Consider the following 22,740-nt stretch of genomic DNA (forward strand, 5'->3'; position numbering starts at 1 on the left):
AGAGAGAGAGAGAGAGAGAGAGAGAGAGAGAGAGAGAGAGAGAGAGAGAGAGAGAGGGAGAGAGAGAGACACGCACACACAATTTCCTGAAGCCAAGTCTATTGGTTTTACATGGGTGTTTAGTATTTAATCATAAATAATTTTTGGTGGACACCGCATCCATTTGCTATTGCTTCGTTTGTTCGCTAGTTTCGCGTGCATCCGAGATATGAAAATCACGCACACTGGGCAAAAATAAAACACACGAAAAGTGAAAAATGCCGATGCCGATGCATTGGCGAAGGAGTGCACAGAGGCACAACGTACAACATTCACATGTAACTCTGATCAACCCGAAAAATCCATACAATAAAGCCAGAAGAGACAGAGGCAGAGACAGAGACAGAGAGAGAGAGAGAGCCGAGGTGCACTTTTACAATAGCACTCACTCATTCTCTGGTCGGCTGCTGGTGATGGTGCTGCGATGAAGTGCGAGTGTGGAATTTGCCATACAGCAAAAATATTACATTTATTGCGTAAGGGTGCAAAAACATACAGATATTCTCATTTTCACCACACCAAATGCCAGCCACCGATAGCACTACCAACATCAACAGCAACAACAACAGCAGCAGTAGCAGCACCACCAAAAACCATACATAACATTGGCTATAATAAATTTTATATGCAGACGAAAATTTCTCATTCTCAGCAGCAGTTGCGTGTTTTGCAAGAACCGCATTTATTGTTATACTATCACCCATTAGAGTGGACGACACTTTTTCGTCGTACACACAAATATGTTCGGTTTTAGGAAAGGAACAAAGCTGAAATTGAGGTACACAGTAAAGAAACATGTCGACTCTGGCGACAATATCTTTCTCTCTCTCTGTTAGTCTTTTTTTCTATTTTGTTTGAAAACATTTGCTAAAAGTCAATTTCAAGCAAGAAAAATGAATGGAAAACTTTTAATTTCTTTATATAAAAATAATGTCCGTATCTTTTTAAGAACTGTTTGCTTGTTGTTTTTCTTGACAATGGAAAAGCATAAAAAAACGAACGACAAAGTCGTCCCCATTCTTCTTTTCTTTTCTTTTTTTTCCATTCTGCTATTTTTTTTCTTTGTTTTGTCGTCTAAAGTGCTCTTTAATTTGCGACTAATGTGCTTTGTTTTTGATTAAACTCCACTCAAGAAGGACAACAACAATAATGACATGAAAAAAGGAAGAGAAAGCAACATGACAATGGGGTTTTTTGTATGTGTGTTTCGTCTCTCTCGAAAATCGTATCAATTTGTTGGATTCGAGATCGACCAAAAATTGTCCACTCTACTGGCAATTCATGGCACGCATTACATAAAACGGTAAATATAACCGGACCGATTCCAGCGTGTTGTGTACATCGCGCGCCTCCCGTCTGTTGGTTGTGTTTTCGGGTGATTGTTCGTTCGGTGGGTGGCGTAATCAATACACACACCAAACTATATCTATATTCATCTGCACTTTGCATACGGAACATAATCGCAACGGCATACATTTCTTTCGAATCGCCATGCACTCAACTCGTGTTGAGTGTATTTGTGCCTCTCACATCTCTCTCTCTCTCTCTCTCTCTCTCTCTCTCTGTTGTCAAATGCAAAGCAAATAGCCTCGACACACACACAAAATAGATAGAAAATGTCAACTAACCTAATGGTAAAAATGGTCGTTTTTAAATCGATGACATCCACGAAAAAAAAAACCGGTGATTTGGTTGAATTAGACGTAAATTGCGATGCAATTGGATCTAAAAATACTGAACCATATCGAATTCGTTGGGTTCGCAGCAGTTTTTTGTGTGTCAGTTGTTGCTGCTGCCACACATTTTTAGTTGATTTCCTTTTGGTTAGTCAAAGCGGATGGTCGTTACATAATAATTTATTATGTTTTGAACAATTAAATTACTACCTGGTTACATACATGAGATAAGTTGATTTGCTTCATTTTGGCATCGGCACATCGAGTATGTAAGTCTGTGTGAGTGTTGTTGTGTGCAAACATAGGGAGCCAAAATACATAGGCATCTGCATTCAGGCAGAATAGCAAATATAATATATTTGTCAACAAATATCGAAGAATAGCGTTTAAAATCAGAGTAGAGTAGTAATGCACATTCCGGAATAGGCTGGTCAAAGAAAATTACATGCGTTTCGTGTCAAATGCTTTGTCCATTGTATGCGGCGAAATCGGACACAGTCAAACGGCATGTTAATCGCATACATGCCATACCAGTGAGGATAGATCAAGAAATACGATATTGTCTATTTCGGAGATGGAGGATGTGTGGTGGACGGAAGAGTTGGGTTTGGGTGATTTGGTGAGTGTGCTAAGGGATCAACAAATTTTCAAATGCTCAGCTATATTTTTGATTGTAAATTGCTTCGGTTACGGCTATAGTATTGTGCAAATAATAATTTTGCGAATATCCACCAACGATATTTAACGGACCGTTAATACATCCGCACAGGCATCAGTGCAGTGCAAACAGTGGCTGAAGTGCACAAAAGTAAAATTGACTATGATATACATACACACATGCTCAAATATTTGGCCATCGATGCAGCGCAACCATCACATTCGCTCAAATGCATCACAATGCAATGTAACGGCTCACATACAACTGGCCCCATGCAAAACTGAGAACCACTCATACACAAACACGCACCATTCTCGATGTATAATTGTTTATTTTGGCTGTTTCATCATTGATATTTGTTGTGTAGGCTGTGTGACTGCTGCCATCATGTCGATTGTGCTTCGCAAAATTCAGCCACAACAACGACAACAACAACACAGAAAAAAAGAATAAAACTTAACACGCATATGCACCCATTTGTCGATGCGCTGTGGTGCTTTTATCTGTATGTAAGCGCACATCCTGATAAATGCGAATGAAACACATCCAGCAAAGAGAGAGAGAGAGAGAGAGAGAGAGAGAGAGAGAGAGAGAGCGCGACAAAAAGTCAATTTATGGATTATCGAATGCTGGAATTTTATATAATTTTTTGTTTCTATCGAAGTGACGTCGATGTTGTACTTTTTTATTCTTTTGCGAGCTGTTTTAATAACAAAAAACGTAAAATAAAACCCATGAATTGGTAAATGCGCCATCAGACCGTTTAATAGATCGAACATTCAAAATTGGATGCGTGCGAAATTGAACCATTATATTCTATTACTTGAATACGATGCTGGTTCATTGAGTGTGTAAGCGATTGAGTGTTTTTTTTTTTTTTAGAAAAAACAAAACTCATTCAATGTATTCTTTTTTTTGTTCGCTCTATCGGTTATTGTCTTTTGTTTTGATCTCGACCATTTCTTGATCCCCGTTTAATTCGAACAGTTTTAGCTGTCGAATCGAATTGGATTAAGCGCCTGGAACTAAAGAGCAAACAGTGAAAAAAAAAATGTATAACTAACATCAAATGCGAAATTCGATTTCAGCTAATCGCCTCCCATTCACTTCACTGACACAAAATTCAAATTAAACTTGTCAATTTTGGCCCGATTGACAGTGTGTATCGATTTTCTGGAACGATGAGATCTGATGCTCAAGAGCGCGTTCACTTTGCCTACACCACACCATCCGCGTTTCGCTATTTGATGAGTCGCAACCGAAACAGTCTTGAGAGAGCAATATCGATAATATCAAGATCAATGAGATGCGTCTCTCTACCCAATAGGTAATAGTAATTTTGTTTGCATTGTAATGTGTTATCATTTTCATCTTGGAGTTTGAGCTTTTGATAAAGCCAAATCAAGCGGAACAGATAATTCGATTGCTCTATTTCGCGACAGATGCCGACGAGATACTGGCACACTGGCGAAAACGAGGCAAAGAGAGAGAGAGAAATGCTCTTCATCGCGTTTCGGATTGAATTAACTGGAAAATTTACTACGCATACGTTGTACAATTGAAACGCGCTCAATCGAAATTTATTCCAACGGTCTGGTGCACACTGCCACCATCACCACCACCACCACCACCATCAGCCGCCTTTCGTGAATTCAATATCACTTGCTCTCGGTTTCTTTTTTGCACTTTTGCCATAATTTGGCATTCGACATTTTGAAACACTGAGCAGAAGAATTTATGCCAATTCTCTCACAGACCACCACACCCATTCACCGTTTCACTCACTCCCATTCCAGCTCTCTCTATATGTACATCTCTTCATTCGTTTATTTTCAATTTATTTTGATTTCATCCGCATCCAATGACTACATTATTCCCATTGAAAACTGTGAATAAAATGCGATTTGCGTTATTCATTTTCATTTTACAAAACACAGAATGATGAGACTGTGTTACATTTTAAGGATATTTTGGTTGTAAAGCGAGCGAGAGAAAGCACAAGTTGCGATTATTTTTGAGAGGGCTAAGTTTCTTGTAGTCCTAGTCTTTGAATGTGTGTTAAAGGAAAATGCTTTTTTCGATACATCCTAATTTATTCACACAAATTTTACTTTACAAACACCAACAACATGAATTACAAACTGCTACACAGCGACTAAACAATGTGCTGAATAAATTGTACTCCCGAAATTGGTATCGCAAAGCGAAATGTTGTATGGACAACATGCCAAAGAACAAGAAAAAGAAAAAAAGAAAATGGAGCAGCAGCAGCAGAAGAAAAGGACCAGAACACAGAGAGCCGGCTGTGACAAGCAGATGCGCGGGGAGACAAGACTCCAAAGATGCCAAAGTAACAACAAAAATGATAATAAAATAGCGTTGAATTAAAAGAAGTACTGACAGCACACTGACTGTCTCTGTCGAACACTTTCACCATTTGTGGGCTGGCCGTTGTCGACATCGACGACGACAACGAAAACGACAACGTTATACACGCGCGTCCTCTCGGATAAAATGTTCGGAATGATGTCTTGGAAGCACTTTTTTGTCTTTCCCATTCTCTTCGCTCTGTGGCTTGATTTCTTCTTCGTTGTCGTCGTCGTCGTCGTCGTCGATGTTGCTGCTCTTTTTTTTGCTGTTCCTATGTTCGAGCGTTCGAGCAACATTGCTTTCCGTTGCCATTTGTTTTCCAACATTTTCCGAAATATTTGGGCGAATTAAAAGAAAATAAAGGGAAAATAAATGGAATGTGCTAAAAATGCTGCTCGGGTGTATTATGTAAATGAAGTGAGTTTTATCAAAAATTCAGAGAAGTAGAGAAGTAGTTCGCCGAAATCGAATCAAACACTCTATTCCTGAGATAAGAGCATTACCTCGATCACAGAATCTACTCTTTGTATCGGCACACTCAGTGTGTTATCAAGCCTAAGCATTTCACATTTCAAGTTGTTGGCAAGGACAGTGGCGGTGGCGGATTTCGGTGGCTACGATGGCGATGGAAGGCATTCAACTGCCCATAATTTATTACACACACTTTTGCGGAAAATTTCATTAACATCCTGAAAGAGAGAGAGAGAGAGAGAGAGAAACGGAACAATGAAAAAAATGTGAATTAAATAAATAACATTGCACTTGGGCGCAGATGGATCGAAAGCAGCTGGTAAACGGATTTTTCGTGATGGAATCTCAAAATCGTGAAGTTTTTTTTTTATTTTCTCTGTTCATTCTGCTTGCTGTTTTGCTGTTGTGTCATGCAGTTGGCTCTTGTTATGCAAATTATGCTTATTCTTCAACAAATACAACTGACATGCTTGAAATTGATGATAACTTTTTTACTTAATTTTCTAATGGTAAAAAAAGGAAGATAGAGAAATATCTCTTAACTTTTCCCTTGAAGAAGATCATCGGCGCGTCGTGCGAGTCATGGCTTTGTAATGTGTGCCACAATTTGCAATGTGAAATCCATCACTTGCGCACACATTTGAATTTCATCTATGCCATGGCAAAAATGACATGAATATTATAATGAAAGAATGCGAAAGCGTTTTGCTGCCATAAGCCATATACCAATGTATACGTATGCCGAGAGAGAGAGAGAGAGAGAGAGAGAGAGAGAGAGAGAGAGAGAGAGTGTGTGTGTGTGTGTGTGTATGTAGACAACAACATTTCATATGCACGTTACCGCTTTGACTAACCGAAGAGCATGTTACAACATAAAATGAAATTATATTCTTCTATTCATTTGTCGGTGCGTCTGCCATATATTTTGGGCGCGCGCTGCTCAATTCCAACCACAGCAATAGGCCGTGAATCATTCAGCATGGAAGTGAACACAGAATGTTAAAAAAAAATGAATATCAAGTCAAAATGTGTGTGTGTATGCTTGCTGCTGCTAAGCCGGTTTTCTATCTTCATGTGAAACACTGTAATATTTGCCGCTACTTGAGTCAATAATGTGGCTGGAAGGCATGGTGCAATCAGAACGGAGAGCGCGTTTTATTCTCTCTCACGTACACACACACGCGCACACACACATACGGACCCATTCACATCGTTTGTTTCTCGCGAGTCTCACTCTCGGTTTCAATATCTTCATCTTTATGTTCGAGAATGTGTGGTGAATTGTGGCATTTCGACGTCGTTGTTGTCGTCTTCGTTGTCGTCGTCGTCGTCGTCGTCGACGACGATGGAATATTGTGGCATATTCGCTTGTGAAGGGCGAGATTTATCTATAATTTATATGTAGATTTATGGATGAGGGCGGTAAAAAAGGAATTAAATGGAACTGTGCATTGCTACGTCGTGGTTGCGCTTTTTTTTTACTTCTCCTTCGTTCTCGCTCTCAACATCTATCTTGAATACAAGAGATGGCTTAACGTATCGCGAACATCTATTGCAACATTGTCTATGCCATCAAACACACATATTTTAATATGTTCGAATAATGAGCAAATAAAAACGAATGATGTTTCGGCTGTTCGCTACTTCGGCCCCGTGAGCTCACTGTCGCTTTTCTCTCAGATTTCCATGCTGCGATCATCTTTTCTCGTTTTTTTTTTTGGCTTTTCAAATCGCTGTTTTTTTCCTTAGTTGTTGTTACTTCCATGCTACATTCTACTCTGCTCGACACACTGACATCGCTTTGATTGCGTGGAAATTGAATGCAACAACATTATCAAAATTAAAATGCTTATTTACCCGGAGAGTTCAAATAGCAGTGGATTCTATTTTGAAGCAACCAAAAAACTACAACGAATAGCGGTGGCATTCACATAAATGTTGCATATCGTTGGATTTTGAGATTTTGTGAAAATAACATTTTCACATGTTTTTTTTAGACCGGGATAAAGTGCCGGAGAAACAGAATGAGAGAGAGAGAGAGAGAGAGAGAAAGAGCGAACGCACAAGTGAACATTGCAAATGCGGCAGCGGCATCGACATAGACATCCATATCAGCACCCCCATCAGCTATATAAATGATTAAACGCATACAAATTTAAATTCATTTCCAAATGAAATACGAGCGCGATGCAAATTATATTCGTACACGAAATTGAGTAACAAATGTTCAAAATTCCAACGAGAGCGAGATATACTGTCCAAAAAATAAGACCGTGTTCGAGGCATCGAGAAAATACATGGTCATTGCTGCTTGTGCTGTCGCCGCCGTTGTTATGCTTCCTTCTTCCTCCCGTCATAAGCGCAAGAAAAACAAGCAAACCAAATCAAGGGTACCTACCCGACTTTGGATGGGAGTGAATGCTGGGAGGCGAATTGTATACACACACACATACACACCAAATGCTTCACGAATCCGGAAACACGGTACATATGGCATGCCACTTTAAATTCATGCATCACATTTTCACACAACAACGACAAACATACACACACGTAGATATACGCACACTATCGCATAACTCTCGTTGGCTCGATGCTCGTAAATGAAATGATTTTGTGTTTATTTGATGCATTATTCGATGGAAGACAAACAATCGCACCATATATTTAGGCAGACACACATAGTTTGAGAGAGAGAGAGAGAAAGAGACTTTTAATTTTGTTCAACGTTCATATCTTTCATCGTATAGGCACTTCAAACTAACGTCAAACCATCATATGGTACTTAGATTGTGTCTTTCGAATTTTCCATACACCGATTTCGTACACACTCTGTCTTCTCAAACTCTCCTCATCTTACTGTCGCTTCAATTTGTCCAAAGTAATTTGAAAGGATTTTCGTCGTATTTTTTTTCTTCTTCTGTTTGCTGTTTAGTTTGCGTTCGGTTCGTTTGTTTGCCTATTCCATCAGTTGTGACTGCCATCTTTCTCTGTAGAGAAAAACTTTAATTATTTTCCCATTGAAAATTTCATTCATTTGCGTTGTTCATCAGTCAGTTGTCGGTGGTTTTGTCGTGCATCGTGTGCCAGATGCTGGGGGTGTGAGCGTTAGACAGAAATGTATTTTTCGTGTTTGTGCAGCAACAGTGTCGTCGTTCGAGTGAATGAGAGTGGCGGTGTGATGGGCATTAATCCCGAAGCCTATTTCAAAAGCAAAATCACTTAATGAAACAAATGTCGCTATTTGTTTGACGGTTGGTGTTGTTGTTGTTGTTGTTTTTTGTATTTTTCATTTCATGCCCAATGAAAATGTGACGATGGCAAGAAGAAAAAAGGCAAACCAAGAAACGGCCAAAGCCGAAATGTGACAGCAATGAGAGAACCGAGTGAAAACGATAAAGCAGAGAAACTTTATAATCATAATTAAGTACAATTATCCAGTTTTGAGCATGGAATCGTTTGAATTTGGGGAAAAAAACACACAATACCATAAAACCAGTTGATGGCAAAATGCGGAGATAAAAGTAACAAATTGCCACCACTAAAGAGTGTTTCGGCAGTAAACGGTGATGGCAATAGCATCGACAGTGGCATTCACACACGACGATGCCAAACGATCGACAAACAAATTGGCAAAACGAAATAAAAACGGAAAAAGCGAATTTGTCTTTTGCCATCACGATAAATATGTTGTTGTTGATGGTGGCGGTGGTGGTGGCAGTTGTTGTTCTGTGATTGACTGCATAAATGATTTGATTATGTTTTATTTACTGCCGCGCGAAAAATAACATTCATCCTATTAAAATCAATGTCTGCATATACTTTGACAACAATTTCACGGTCTTTCTCTCTCACGCCGTCGCCTACGTTCGCACACATCTTTATTTCTTTCATCTTGAGACTGGTTTGCCGTTAGTTTACTTTAATCATCAGTTCGCAAATTTATTATTATTACCAACTTTCGTTTTTGGATGTGTCAGTCCTTTCTATCGTTCACTCGTAAGAGGCCCACTCTTGCCTCTTATCTTATGTCGGGTGGTGGTGCGTGTGTGTACATTATTTTCGTTAGTCGGGTACACAGATTCAGGCACTGGTTCACGCAAATATCTGCCGTTTGTATTTAATGCATAGATTTATTCTTGTCGAAAGAGAAATTGGCACGCTCCGAGAAATACCACATTTATTATACGTTTATTTTGTGTGAGAGCGTGTGTGTGTGTATGCGTTTCCAAACCAAATGTATCTCGATGCCGTGTCTCTCTTTCTCTCTTACTCTTTTTGGGTCGCCCTTGTCACGGCTGTAGCTTGGCTGGTTGGCATTGCTGGCTCCCTGGCTGCTGCCACCATTTTCGCTGTTGCTGCTGCCGCCAACGAAAATTCGATGTGTCTCTTTCGGGAGAAAGTAAAGAAAAAGAGAAAGAGAGAGCAAGCGCACATATACGTGAATTATGGTTACGCGATTAATTTAATTTGTCAGTTTTGTGTCTTTTCATATTTTGCCGTCTTAAAAATGTTCGACGATGTGCTGGAGCTGATGTCGACACACTTTTCTTTCTTTATGCGATGAGCAAAAGGGAGATTGAAGCGATGTCGAGTGACACACGCACACACACACACACAATCGCCGAGATAAAGTGTGAGCGCATCGCTTTACACGCAATACCCACGTCTCCTTTTTAAAATTCAATCAAAATTTTCTGTAAGACTCCTAATAAGCTCTTCAACAGCAAACTTTACGCATGAGTTGCGACAAGATACCCCACCACATACACACACACACACACACACACACACACTGGCTGGCTCTGTGAGACAGAAAGAGCCAGAGACTGAGTTGTGAAGCGATGGCAACAACAAAAATTAATACATTGATGATGTTAATATTAATTAATGGGAATAATGGCAAGAATTTTCGTCGGAAAAACAAATGCAAAAGAGGTGGAGGCAAATCCCACAATAACCCAAACCATTCAAAATACATCGGCAATCGGCGAACGGCGAACATTTTGCGCTTTATATCCGTTCTCTCTGGTTTGTTGCTACCGTTTGCAAAATACAAATTGCCTTAGATCCATATATTCTCAATGGATACACGGATTCGCTGCGGACCAAGTTGAATTTCAAGTTCACCGATTTGAATTTCTGTAGATTTATACAATTTATAGACTAAATCCCTTTTACGAGCGGTTCAAACACAAAATTGACCAATGCTCTCGACCAAATCAAGAACTGTTCAACAGAAAAAAAACAAGATGATGATGATGAAGACTTGTTTCGGTTTTTGTAGCCAATTAAAATTTTGTCACACAATGACACACGAGTATATGCACAGAAAAGGCAATAGCTTTATTACTCGCATTTGATGATCGGGCGTGAGCAAGCCAAGTCAAAGTAAGCCGAATCAGCCAGTCAGCCAGCCAAATGTTGTTGATTCGTTCATCACCAAATCGTAACGCAAAAAACAAATAAGACGTGCGCTGATGAAATTGGTGTGCCGATTCGTGCTTAACCTTTATGATTTATTTTTGCATGCTGATGTCGAACACGTAAAACTACATTTCTAATCAAATGTGAGGCGAAGCGAATCGGGCTAAAGAAAGCAAATGGAAACACAAGGAAAATATTCCCCATTCACATTCCCACTCTCTCCTCCCATCGAAAATCATCGAATCCGCTGAGAATTTTGAACGTGAAAACGGGTTTTTCGACTCGATTCGATTGGTTTAATATTCATTTCATCATCATTGTCACCATTTGGAATACGCGATGCTGGCACACAGCTTACACAACACCGTGAATCGATCGACCAATAGCCAATAAGTGACGCGATACAAAGACAAATCATACGCATATACCATGTGCGACAACAACGACGCACGTTCATCTGCAGCGTTTCTGTTTACCCTTGCAACAAAAAAAAGATATAGCGAAAAGAAAAATACAAACATTTTCACGGTTCAAGCGCACGAAATGAGCATTCCAAAGAGGATGTAAAAGCCAAACAGAACATTCTTTTAAAGAAAACATACTGTTGTATGTTTCGGCCAAGTGTCTCGTTTTTGGGATTTTTTTTTTTTGAAGCGGTTTCAAGTGTATTTCTGTTTGATAAAATGCCATGGAATACTTTTTGATGCTATTCGCATCAAGAGTGGCGTAGACGAAGGAAAAAGAACAGAAAAAAAAACGCAAATAAACTAACGATGCGCAACGAAGGACCGGAGGTGAACTAAAAAGGAGCGAAAATTTGCAAAAGGCGACAATAATGCCGAAACACGCACATATACATGCCATGCGAATACGAAGCAAACGAAAACAGAAAAATTGAACGCAACCATCATTCAAAATCAGCTCACAGATTCGAATTTGAATGAATTTAAAGTACACGTACGAATCGTTTCATGAATTTATTTTTTGGCGTGAATCATACACCGCGTTTGCTTCAGAGATCACTTCGTATTGTTTCGATGTTCCTGTTCGCTCTCTTGATGATTTGATTTGTTGGTTGTGCAATATTATCGAAAATGTTGTTCGGATGTCGGTTGTGAGCGCACTCTCTCTCTCTCTCTCTCTCTCTCTCTTTCTCTCTCATTCACACACTCGTTGTCAATTCTCATAGCAATTCGGCTGCATTTCATTCCTCCGAAATAAAGTTCCGAACAAGGCAAATCATAAATTCGCAGGCGTCAAAAACGAAAACATATCACCAGTTCATATAATTTGATGAAGTTACAAATATGAACGAGCGAACAGTGTTCGCCCAAACATCAACAAAATAAAGCAATACATTTTCAACATCCGTGGCAGTGTAGAAGGAACAGGATGAGACATACTATTACATTGATACAACGAGAGATTCAAAAGTTCGGTGCCGAAAAATAAAGAAGAAGAAATGGCAGCAACAACAGCAACAACAATGCACACATTAAAATTTGTGAACTCAGTGAAAATAGAAAAAGAAGAGAACGCACAATTCCCAAAGCGGTTTTTTTTCACACAACGGCCCATACTTCAAAAGTGAAATTCTCATCGGCTCATAAGCGCGAGGCCGTGTGTTGATGTCACTCTTGTTTAATGCTATTTATGCTGGCTGACTTTCTGCATCTCATTCTTTCCCGTACCACGATCGCTCCCTCTCTCTCTCTCTCTCTCTCTCTCTCTCTCTCTCTCTCGCTCGCTCGCTCGCTTCCTTTCTTGCTGGGTGTAATTTTTTTTTCTGATTCCGTTTCTGATTGTAACTTCAAACATTTGATTCGTTTGGTATTTCTTTACACTTTTTATTACTTCACCCCTTTGCTCAATGGCTTTGTCATTTGTGTTTGGTTTTTGGGTATACTCCTGAACATTCAAAGTCATCGCAACAACGGAGTGTGAGAGAGACACACACAGAGAAAAAAGAATTCATTTCCATTCGAAGCGCTGCTTATTCACAGCATGCAGCACAAGCATGATGTATAACGTGTACAAACGATATTTTGGTATAACTTTGAAGTTCAACGAATGAAAAAAAAACATACACACACACACACACACCGAACCAACCAGCCAAGCATCGTGTTTGAATTGAATTTACGACTTTCTCAGGTTGACATCGTAATTGATTGAGTGCTTTAGATCATTTTTTAAAGTCAATTTTGAAAACAATTTTTCTCTCTCTCTCTGTCTCCCCATGGCAGTTGCATGTGATGTGATGCGATGCTGTATTGCAAACTCCTGGTCGTTAGTTAGAAAATGATGGGGCGCAAACTAAATCAATTAGTAGTTTGTGAATGTTCGTTTAATTCATGAAAATGTTCGCTTTGAATTTTATTTAAATGTTGAAATAGTTCTATGACCAAACACCAAACCGAAACCCAGTGCACACACACACACATACACTTCAATTTTCGGTTTGTCATGGTAACGGAAAATGGGATATGATGATGCACATTTTGTAAGCGTTGAAATGAACTGGGACCAAAAATGAGTACTTGAGGCAGACGTTGATGGAAGCGGCGAGGCAACGCAGAGCAAAGAGTGTTTGTAACAATAATGTTGTAATATTATTGATAGTAAAAGCAATCTGTGTCGCTTTCATATCGTTTCTCTCTCAGTCTCTCTCTCTCTCTCTCTCTCTCTCTCTCTCTCCCTCTCCCACTATGTATGGGCGAAATAAGGCGAAAATATGAAATGACGGAAATGTTATAGAAATGCTATGTTCGTCGTCGGTGCGGCACATGGCGAAATTCTTGAATATGACAATAATCTTAAAATATACACCACCACTAAACAACCATTGAACATGGCATGGCATTGCATTTTGAGCATGGCGGATGCATACAAATGACTTGCTGTACGCACTTCACTGAAAAACTAGCAAAGGGATTCGCAACCGATCGACACAGCCGACGACTGATTGCGCCGAGCGAACGAGGAGAATGACAGCATTGCTACTGCTGCTGGCTGCTGTTGTTACAGCGGCGTTGTCAAATAAAATCAAATCGGTGGTAATACATAAAACAAATAGTGTTTTAAAACGATAATAAATCGTTAATATATTGAAAAAGACGGCGTTGCGCCGACAATGATCATGTTGATGAGTATGATGGTATTGGATTATTGACGAGCGCGCGCGCGAGCGCACACACACGCGTTCACCCATTCACGTACCATAAATAAAGTTGGATTTGATACTCTCTAGACTGTTTCTTTTTTTTTTACAACAAATGTTGTTGTTGTTGTTGTTGTTGTTATTGTGTTCCCATTTATTTTGTCATCATTTGAAGAAGTATTGTTGAAATCAACAAGCAATAGAGCGCGTCCATTCTCAACAAGCATCCGAAACGTGTGTGTAATTTCGGATGTAACAACAATAGGCAACAATGAAGAGCAATAGAGATATAGCGAAACGAATGTTTATTTGCAACACACACACACACAGGCACAAGCACACAGTGGCAATGCTGTCGAGTAAATGCTAGTTAGTCAGGCCAACCAGACAATATCAACAAAAATAATAGCCCAAATCAAATGTACAATTTAGTTGAAACTCTCGGGGATGAACTGACGACAATGCAACCAGAAGTAGTAGAGGCAGAGAGAGAGAGAGAGAAAGAAAAACGCACACACGCACCGAATTTTGAATGAAGAATGGAGAGAAAGTGCGTTCGGATAGGGCACAGGCATAATAATAATAATAATAATAAATAATAAACAAATCGAAATTCAGCACGATGCATTGTCACCGAGATTTCTCTCTTACACGTCGCCGAGTGTGTTGTCACACTAGGAAGCAGCACGCAGCACAGCATCACACATCGCACATTGAATCGAACCCGAAATGACATTAGAATAGGGTGCTATTTGCCGAATTGCACAGTTTAAATCACAAACTGCATTCGGTTATGTCTTCCAATAGGTTCCATCTAGTCCATGTATAATCGCAACCAAATAATCGTTTCGTTCGGTTCGAACAATGAGGCGGCAGCAACAGCAACAGCAACGGCAACAGCATGACACACCGACGAACAAAAACCAAACTAAACACCAAAAACCCAAACATATATTTGGAAATAGAGAGAGAGAGGGAGACTCTGAATGGGTGAAAATAGTGAAAGACATTTGATTTTAAGTGGCGGGTTTTGTCGACGACATACAGCCACCAATCAAATGCATTTGGTAAATGAATAAAAACATCTTTCACCTTGTGTCGTAGCTCAATCATTCTCTCATTCGGTATGCTCAACGTGTATCAATATAAATTTGACGATAAAAAATAACGCAAATTTTACTCTCCTCCGTACAATAACAAATATATATTATTTCGAAATTGAAACTGAGCGATATGTCGTTGTTCGTTCCCCTGTTTGGTATGGGATTTTCGTTGTTCGTTCGACATTGGGACATTCGATCGAGATTATTGCCAGCTTTTGTGTGTGCGTATTTATTTGAATCAACAACAAAAAAAACACTGACATTAAGACGACAATAGTGCACGCAATATACGCAACGACCAACTATTTCGCGTGCGGAGTGGAAACGCTTGTAATTCTCAGCATACATGGAATGCTTCCAATCATTTCACTTTAACTGATTAAGCAAATAACAAGAGCAGCAGCCGTATGGAATGCTTGCACATGGATGGCACCAACAATGGCAATGTGTATGTGCGAATTGCACAGTGTGTCTGTATGATTTTTCAAATCAATTCCATCCAACAACAATTTCCGAAATGTGAAAGTGAATTCAGAATGCATATTGCGTTGATGGCGTTCCTATTTCCATCCATGCACTTTGGTTGAAGCGCACCGTAGAGAAATATTGTCGATTTTGATAGCATGACATAGACAATTATGAATACTGACGATGGAAGATGTTGGAAAATTTGGTGACTTTGCAAACACACACACACACACTCACACAAAGTTTCTCTGTAAAGAATCAACTAAAATAATATAAGTGCAATGTGGGAATGGGACGTGCGAAAAGCCTAGACGATCCATCAGCGATTACCATCGAACTTTCCGCTTGGAACATTTTTTTTTATCAACAATCACTGAGTATTGAATATAAATCATAGACTTTGAAATATGGAGGAGTGACGCGCAGAAAAAAGAATACACACCAGCCACCAAATCAACAAAACTTTTCACATTGCAATAAAGTCGAATAAACTATGTGAATTTATTGCGTTGAGCTGTGTGAGTGCGGGATGACGACAAAAAGAGGAGAAAACAAGACCTTCGCTTCGATCCGCTCTGCGTTTTTAGTTACTTAATCTATTTTGTTGTTTCACAACAAACTATTTTTTGGCGCACTACATGAAATGTATTTCATCAAAGTATCTTTGAAGTATAAATATATTACTCATTTTTACTCATCTATTCATTTGCAAAATGAATTACAAGATCTTGATTTTATTTCTTTTTTGAAATATACTGCCTTTGGTTTAAATTAAATAAAAAATATGAGCATAAAATTCAAATTCACTATAGTTTGTTTCAACACTCAAAAAGTATCTAGGAAAAAATAAAGAGCAGATTAGTAGCTCTACATTTCATGTAGTGCTAAAAACACTGCGTCTAATTTCGTGTCAATAAGCGTGAACAGGAGCGCGCTTATGTGCCCACGCTCTCTCTCTCTCTCTCGCTGCTGGAATATTAGCTGAAAATAAAATGCCAGCAAAGTGGCCCAAAGTTGAACCATTTATTGACGACGAGCATCGACGGTGATAAAAGTTTTCGAAAGCAATTCACTGTTTTTAAAGCAAACATTAGAAGAGCGAAAATGATGTTGCGACGACTAAGAAGAAGAAGAAGACGTTTCGCCCATCAAATTCAAGTTTTATTTTAGTTTCGCATCTCGCACGCGATCTTCCTTTCTATCAGCCTCGCTCTCTTGTTCGCCCACTGTGTGTGTGAAATACGCGCTGAACAATTCGCTCTGAGCGAACTTCACGTTAGAAAAATGAATTCTGAGCGACACACACACACACACACACACAGAGAGATAGAGAGAGAGAGAGAGAGAGAGAGAGAGAGAGAGAGAGAGAGTAGGAGCCAGAGCGAGCGAATGAATAAGATGAAAAGTTTGCCCTCTAATTTAAATGAAGGATGAACGTTAAATTTACAATACGCTTCAACGCAACCATTCTGGCAAAAATTCAGTCTAGTGGAATTGAAATCATTACTTATGCTCAATAATTTTTCTGCTGGATGATTTTTACTCAAAGCAGAAATCAATACGTACTGTGAAAGGAGAGAGCGAGAGAGAGAGAGAGAGATAGCAAACGAGAGCATTATTGAGCATAATCGTAAAGCGTTTATTGATATCCCCTCTCACTCTTTCTCTTCCTCTAACGCTCGTTTACTGGGTTAGAAATAGCCAAAAATCAAATAAAGTCATATCAATTTTATCTGCAAAGCATCGATCACCAGTTAAATCTGAAATCATATTTACCAAATTCCGAAGCAGAATAGCGCACAAAATAAATACCAAGTTAGCGATATATACATGATATTATTTCATTTTGCCTCGCTCCTGGATTCAGTTTTGCCCTATGAGCAAAACTTTTATTGCGCTTAATTTATCAAAATATACTTAAAGGATGAAACATTAATACTTTTCCTGGGGATAGAGAAAATGACGCAAATAAGAAAATCTTCGACTAGATAAAGAGCGAACGAACGAGAGCGAGTGAACGCATGTGAAATGGTGAAGCGTAGAATTTATGACTTTAGCGAAACTAAATCTATGGAAAACTTAACATAAACGGTTAAAAATGCGCCTCAAACTAAACAAATCATGATGTCGTAGTGCGTGCATGACACATACACACATATGTAAGTGAAGATCCAAGAGAGCGAAACAAAAAAAAAAATGAAATGTTCACGACGAACGACGAAAAGGAGCAAGCAAAAAGGGCAATACGCGGACGAGGAGATATTATCGGCTGAATGTGTAAAAGAAAAAGAGAGAAATTCAGCCAGTCACTGGAATGATATGTGCCACAATACAACTTGGAATTGATTATTGGGATTATCTTTGAACTCGCACAATGACATACATTTAAGAAATGGGAACCAAAGCAAACAGCCAGTTTGTCTGCTTGTTCGCTCCATTCTCGTCGGCACAAAATTACTTTTGCGTCAAATCTAAACAGCAACAGTAACGGCGATAGCAGCCATAGCACCATCAGCAGAAGACGACCGACAAAAATGCTTTTTATATAATTTCATTGTGAAAGGCAAACGCTTCGTAGTTTGTTTAATATGGATAGCAAGATAGAGATGGATATAGAACGAGAGGCATAGAAAAAAGAAGAAGAAAGAAAGAAAAAAACGGAAAAAGAGAGACTTTGAATTCGGAGTGCGTCTAGTAATAATTATTTTGATACACGAAGATATGAGAGCGGCATACGGTTTGGGCCGGATTTATTAAATGAAAACGGATGAATATGCCATGCCATACAGCCGAAAATACTGGTCGTCTACATTTATGTAATTAATTTGTTTGGCGAAGCAATGTTGTTTCATTCAATATTAGGATGTTTGCAATAGCGAAAAACAAACGAACGAACGATTGGAAAAGTTTCACTTTTGGCTAGCTACGCCAATTCAGTATTCTCGACGTTTTTGAAATGCCGTATAACGAAACTATCTAATCTAACGCATCTATCGAAATGAAATGATGTAAATAATATAAAGCCACGTTAATGTTCCTTCTTCGATTCCAACAGAAAGCCAAAGAGATGTGTTTACGCACGCATACATACGCATCATCATCACCCGAAAAATGTGGCCAAAATGCACAAGGCATCAAGAGTAATGAACTCGTTGGGACAGCGATAGATAGATAGAGAGGAAGCATGTTATTTCTTATGGAACCTCGTTGCCGTTGTTGATGTTTTTCTTCTTTTTTTTCGCGAGCAAATGAACGACCGCGCGCTCTTTAACATCGAACACGAGATAGAGAGACGATGATATCGTTTCATCTTCCGTTTTCCACACGCATCATCGCAGACGAATTTTACGAGAGACACAGATAGAGAGAGAGAGAGAGAGAACGAGCCAAAACCATATCCCAAGCTGTATATATTTTGTATATATAAATGGTAATTCAAGTTAAAGTGAGGGTTTGTCCAACCAAATAATGTTGACAATATAGTCGAGCCATATAAGCTAGATAGAGCAGCGACGGGAGAAGGAGAGCAAAGCACCACCAGCAGCAGCAACGCAAAACATTAACGACGAAACGTAAAACACAAAAAATTACTTTATCTCTATCAGATGGTTCATTTGGCATCGATATGCGATTGTTGCGCGTTCAACATTATTGCGTTGGCAATAATACGCACACACAAAATAGTCCGACCATTTCCACGCGATGATTTTGATGGGAATTCAAAATAATAGTAGCATATTAACGATATTCTATACCAATTCAATTCGACTCGACTCTAATGGGACTTGCCTTGCCTAGTGGAGTTTATGAAATGAAATGTCGGTGATAAATCAGACAGAAGATATAAATGGCAATGACAATCAAACAAAAACCACACACACACACACACACACACACACATCCATACACCAGAAGTAGTAAAGCAATAATAATTGCGCTTGCGATGCTTTTTCATGGTTGCTCATATTTTCAGTTCGAACAGAAAAGTCATTAATTTCGTATGCAGCAAGCAGACACAACACACACACATATACATATATAGTACACAAAGTTTCACATGTTGATGCGATTGCATCAGAGATCAAGAGACACATAGAGTAATTAAAAAGTGTGAAAGACACGTGATTCTATTAATGAGGTAGATTATTACCAGATATAAACGTTCTTTTGGCAATAAAAAAAAACGGAGACATTTTCCATGTCGTTTTCACAACCGATGTAAATAAGAAAGAAACCCCTGATAACCGAAATGGATGCGGGAATGTGCTGTATTTTGAATGCGAATGTGTTGTGAACGTGTGCAACCATTTAATGTTATCAAACTGAGAGTATTTAGATTGCGACTGTGGAATTGTCTCTCTCTCTCTCTCTTGCTCTCTCTCGCTCTGTCGTTCGTTCGCCCGTTTGTGTGTCGCATTTAGAAATAATCATCATTTTTCAACCCTCATACAATCTCTAGTAAATTTCTCGCTCAATTGTTTCCGATTTTATGCTGATATGATCCTAAACTACACCACCGATCCACATACCCTCTACTACCCTCCTTTCTCTCACCGCACATCGCTTCAGTTTCTAAACACAAAATTTTATGCGATTATGATTATTATTTTGATCCTTTTGTTGAGAGATAAAAAAAAAATATGGTATAAATAAAAATATAGTATATTCCAATTGCTTATCTGTGTAAATGGCCTAATGTTCCGGTATGGACAATCGCTTTGACCATAACCACGTTTAAATAGTAAAATTGGAATGGCAAAGGTGTTTATGTTGATAACCATTGAATTTTAAGTGCGACTTTTCTTCCTTTACCATCACATATCAACCGATGATGATGATGATGATGATAGCGATGGCGACGAAGACGACAAAACACCGATACACACGGCATTTTCACAAAATGTTGTCGTTCGCCATTGTTTTCCGATAGCGGCTGGTTCCAACAACATCATCAAAATTAACATGAGTAGCAGCAACCGAATTTAATAAACCATCATCATTTACACACCACACATTTTATAAATCACCGGAAAACACTAATATACACCATATAGATTTACCGAAGATTTTTGTTGTTGTTGTTGTATATTTGATGTTAACAATTTTACATTTCCATGAAGCCGATTTAATGACTGAGTCAATTTACTCATAAAAATATACAGACAAAATAAGCGAAATGGGTAGTTATTTTCGGTTGATGTTGCTATGTTTTGAAAAAAAAAACGCCATTACATTGTCGGCTCTCGAAACGATCAAGAATGTAAAATCAAAATTTAATTTTTAATTCTTTTTTTTATCTTTGGTCAACCAAAATGACATAAGAAATCATATGAACTGCCTTGAAATTTTTTGTTTAATTTTTTTTTCAAATGCTAAAAAACTACAATTCTTCTAAGGAGATTTTGTTGTTGTTATTGTTCAAGATTAACAATTTTAAAACACAAACCATAGGCAAAAATGATGCAAGAAGCAAGAGATCAAGTAGATAAGATGGGAAATAGCAGTAGTTTTGCGTTGGATGGTAGGGTGTTGATACAAATGCACGTAACGTTCTTTTTGTCGTGTTTGAAAAACAAAAAAAAAACTAAAGAAAGAAGAACCGTACAGAAACCAAAGAAGCGGAGAGTTGTTTGTGTATTGTTCTTGGCTAAACGGATAAAAACGCGAGTGCGATAGAGAACTGTACACACTGAGTATAAATCTAGGACTGACGATGTAATTTCCAATGGGATCTAGTCTTACTCTGTCGCTGTCGTTGGCTCGCGCGCGCTCTCACTCTCTGAGTGTGCTAGTAACCAACAAAAATAATTGAATCCGTTGTGTGTTTTCCTCTTTTCGTTCGGTCGTTCATTCGTTCGTGCGTTCATTCGTGCCTGTATATACACAACGGTTCGTTTCGCATTCGACGATTTCGGCCTGCTGAAGACATTCTCACTCGGAACGCAATGCAAAATCAACTACAAACACATGCGTTTGTTTATATCGCTTCGGTACATACAGACAGACACACACACTCACACACACACACACACACACAGGGAGAGAGCGCATTTGCCAAATAGATACTGGAGTCGTACACTAACACACGTTCAGCATACACATCCCATCCACTTCCATCGTGCACATCGATGATAAAGCGAAGCAGTGAAACGAATGAGATCGACGATGGCAGTGCAAATATGAACAAAATGATATACACCAACCGAACCGCCACACAAAGAGAGAGTGCATTGGACGACGACGACAACGACAACGACAACGACAACGACAACGATTGGAGAAGTGATGTGCCTGCGACAATTTTCCAAGTCCACCGATTCCGAAAATGAATCCTCTGCCAAATCCATCGAAGATATTTTGCTTGATTTATGGATTTGGTGTTATGAATTTCTTTCGAAATATGATCAGAAAATACTGGTTAATAGGAACAGGATTCGATTTTTCTTCGATATGAACAAGCATTTTCGCATACGAGTGAAATAGCGTACGAGCGAATTTAGTCTACGCACGCATACACATGTACACACTTTCCAACGCATAGACATCATAGACACATGCTTTGACAGAGCAATGCAGAGCAAGAGGAACGGCGCACTTATCGGTACCACTCGGCATTGTGTTCATAGGATTTTCCAATCTTCGGATACTTTTCCACTGGCGAGGAGATGAATGTGCAAGTTCCGTTGTCGGCATCGCCGTCGCCACCACCACCGTCGTTGTCGCTATTCTTCTTTAGTCGTTGCGGACTACAAACTTATCAAATCTCACTATCTCTTTGGCTCTTCGTTCGAGCTGGTTTCAAGTAGTACTTTCGACGAAGGAAAATAATTTTCATGCTTCCCAATATGATGCATTTCGATTGACTCAAGAGGCGTTGTTTTCCATAGTCATAAGAAACGACACACAAACGAATTTTTCAAGATTTGTTGTATTTTGTTTTAATAGAAATCACACAGACCAAATTAGAATGAGCTCTCAATTTACTTTTTTGGGGGGAATTTTCTTGTTATTCTTTTCTATTCAAACTAACGGCAACGATAACAATATATCCAATTCAAGTTAGAATGCGTTGTCCGAATACCGTAATATGTATGGAGACATGTTCACATTGATTACCGACAGTGCAACAATATACCACACACCAAGCGATGAATTCTGATGTTAAATTATGACATATTTGAACCGCACATGGGCCACCATCACCATTTGAATGATTTCATTGCAGTAAATAGAACTAAACAATTTTGAATGAAACCAAACGGTGAAATCACCGAATGGGATTGTTGCGATTGTCTCAAACATTTTCGAAGAATGCACGAAAATAGTCAACATCAATTCGAGCGCCGTTTGGGAGGTCAATGACTCTTT

General features: G+C 39.0%; 1 protein-coding gene across 2 annotated transcripts in view; it reads right to left on the reverse strand.

Annotated features, from left to right (window-relative positions):
* Positions 1 to 21,081, reverse strand: part of LOC129577326 (uncharacterized) — a 113,983-nt gene extending 92,902 nt beyond the window's left edge. The window contains exon 1 of one of the 2 annotated variants that reach the window (XM_055464128.1): positions 20,819 to 21,081. The gene's annotated coding sequence lies outside the window, so the exon portion shown is untranslated. The remainder of the gene's footprint in view (positions 1 to 20,818) is intronic. The other variant, XM_055464129.1, reaches the window with a different exon arrangement.
* Positions 21,082 to 22,740: the final 1,659 nt, after the last annotated feature.

This window comes from Sitodiplosis mosellana, unplaced genomic scaffold (genome assembly GCF_009176505.1).
Source record: "Sitodiplosis mosellana isolate CC-2019 unplaced genomic scaffold, AAFC_SMos_1.0 Smas_scaffold_6197, whole genome shotgun sequence".
Classification (NCBI taxonomy): domain Eukaryota; kingdom Metazoa; phylum Arthropoda; class Insecta; order Diptera; family Cecidomyiidae; genus Sitodiplosis; species Sitodiplosis mosellana.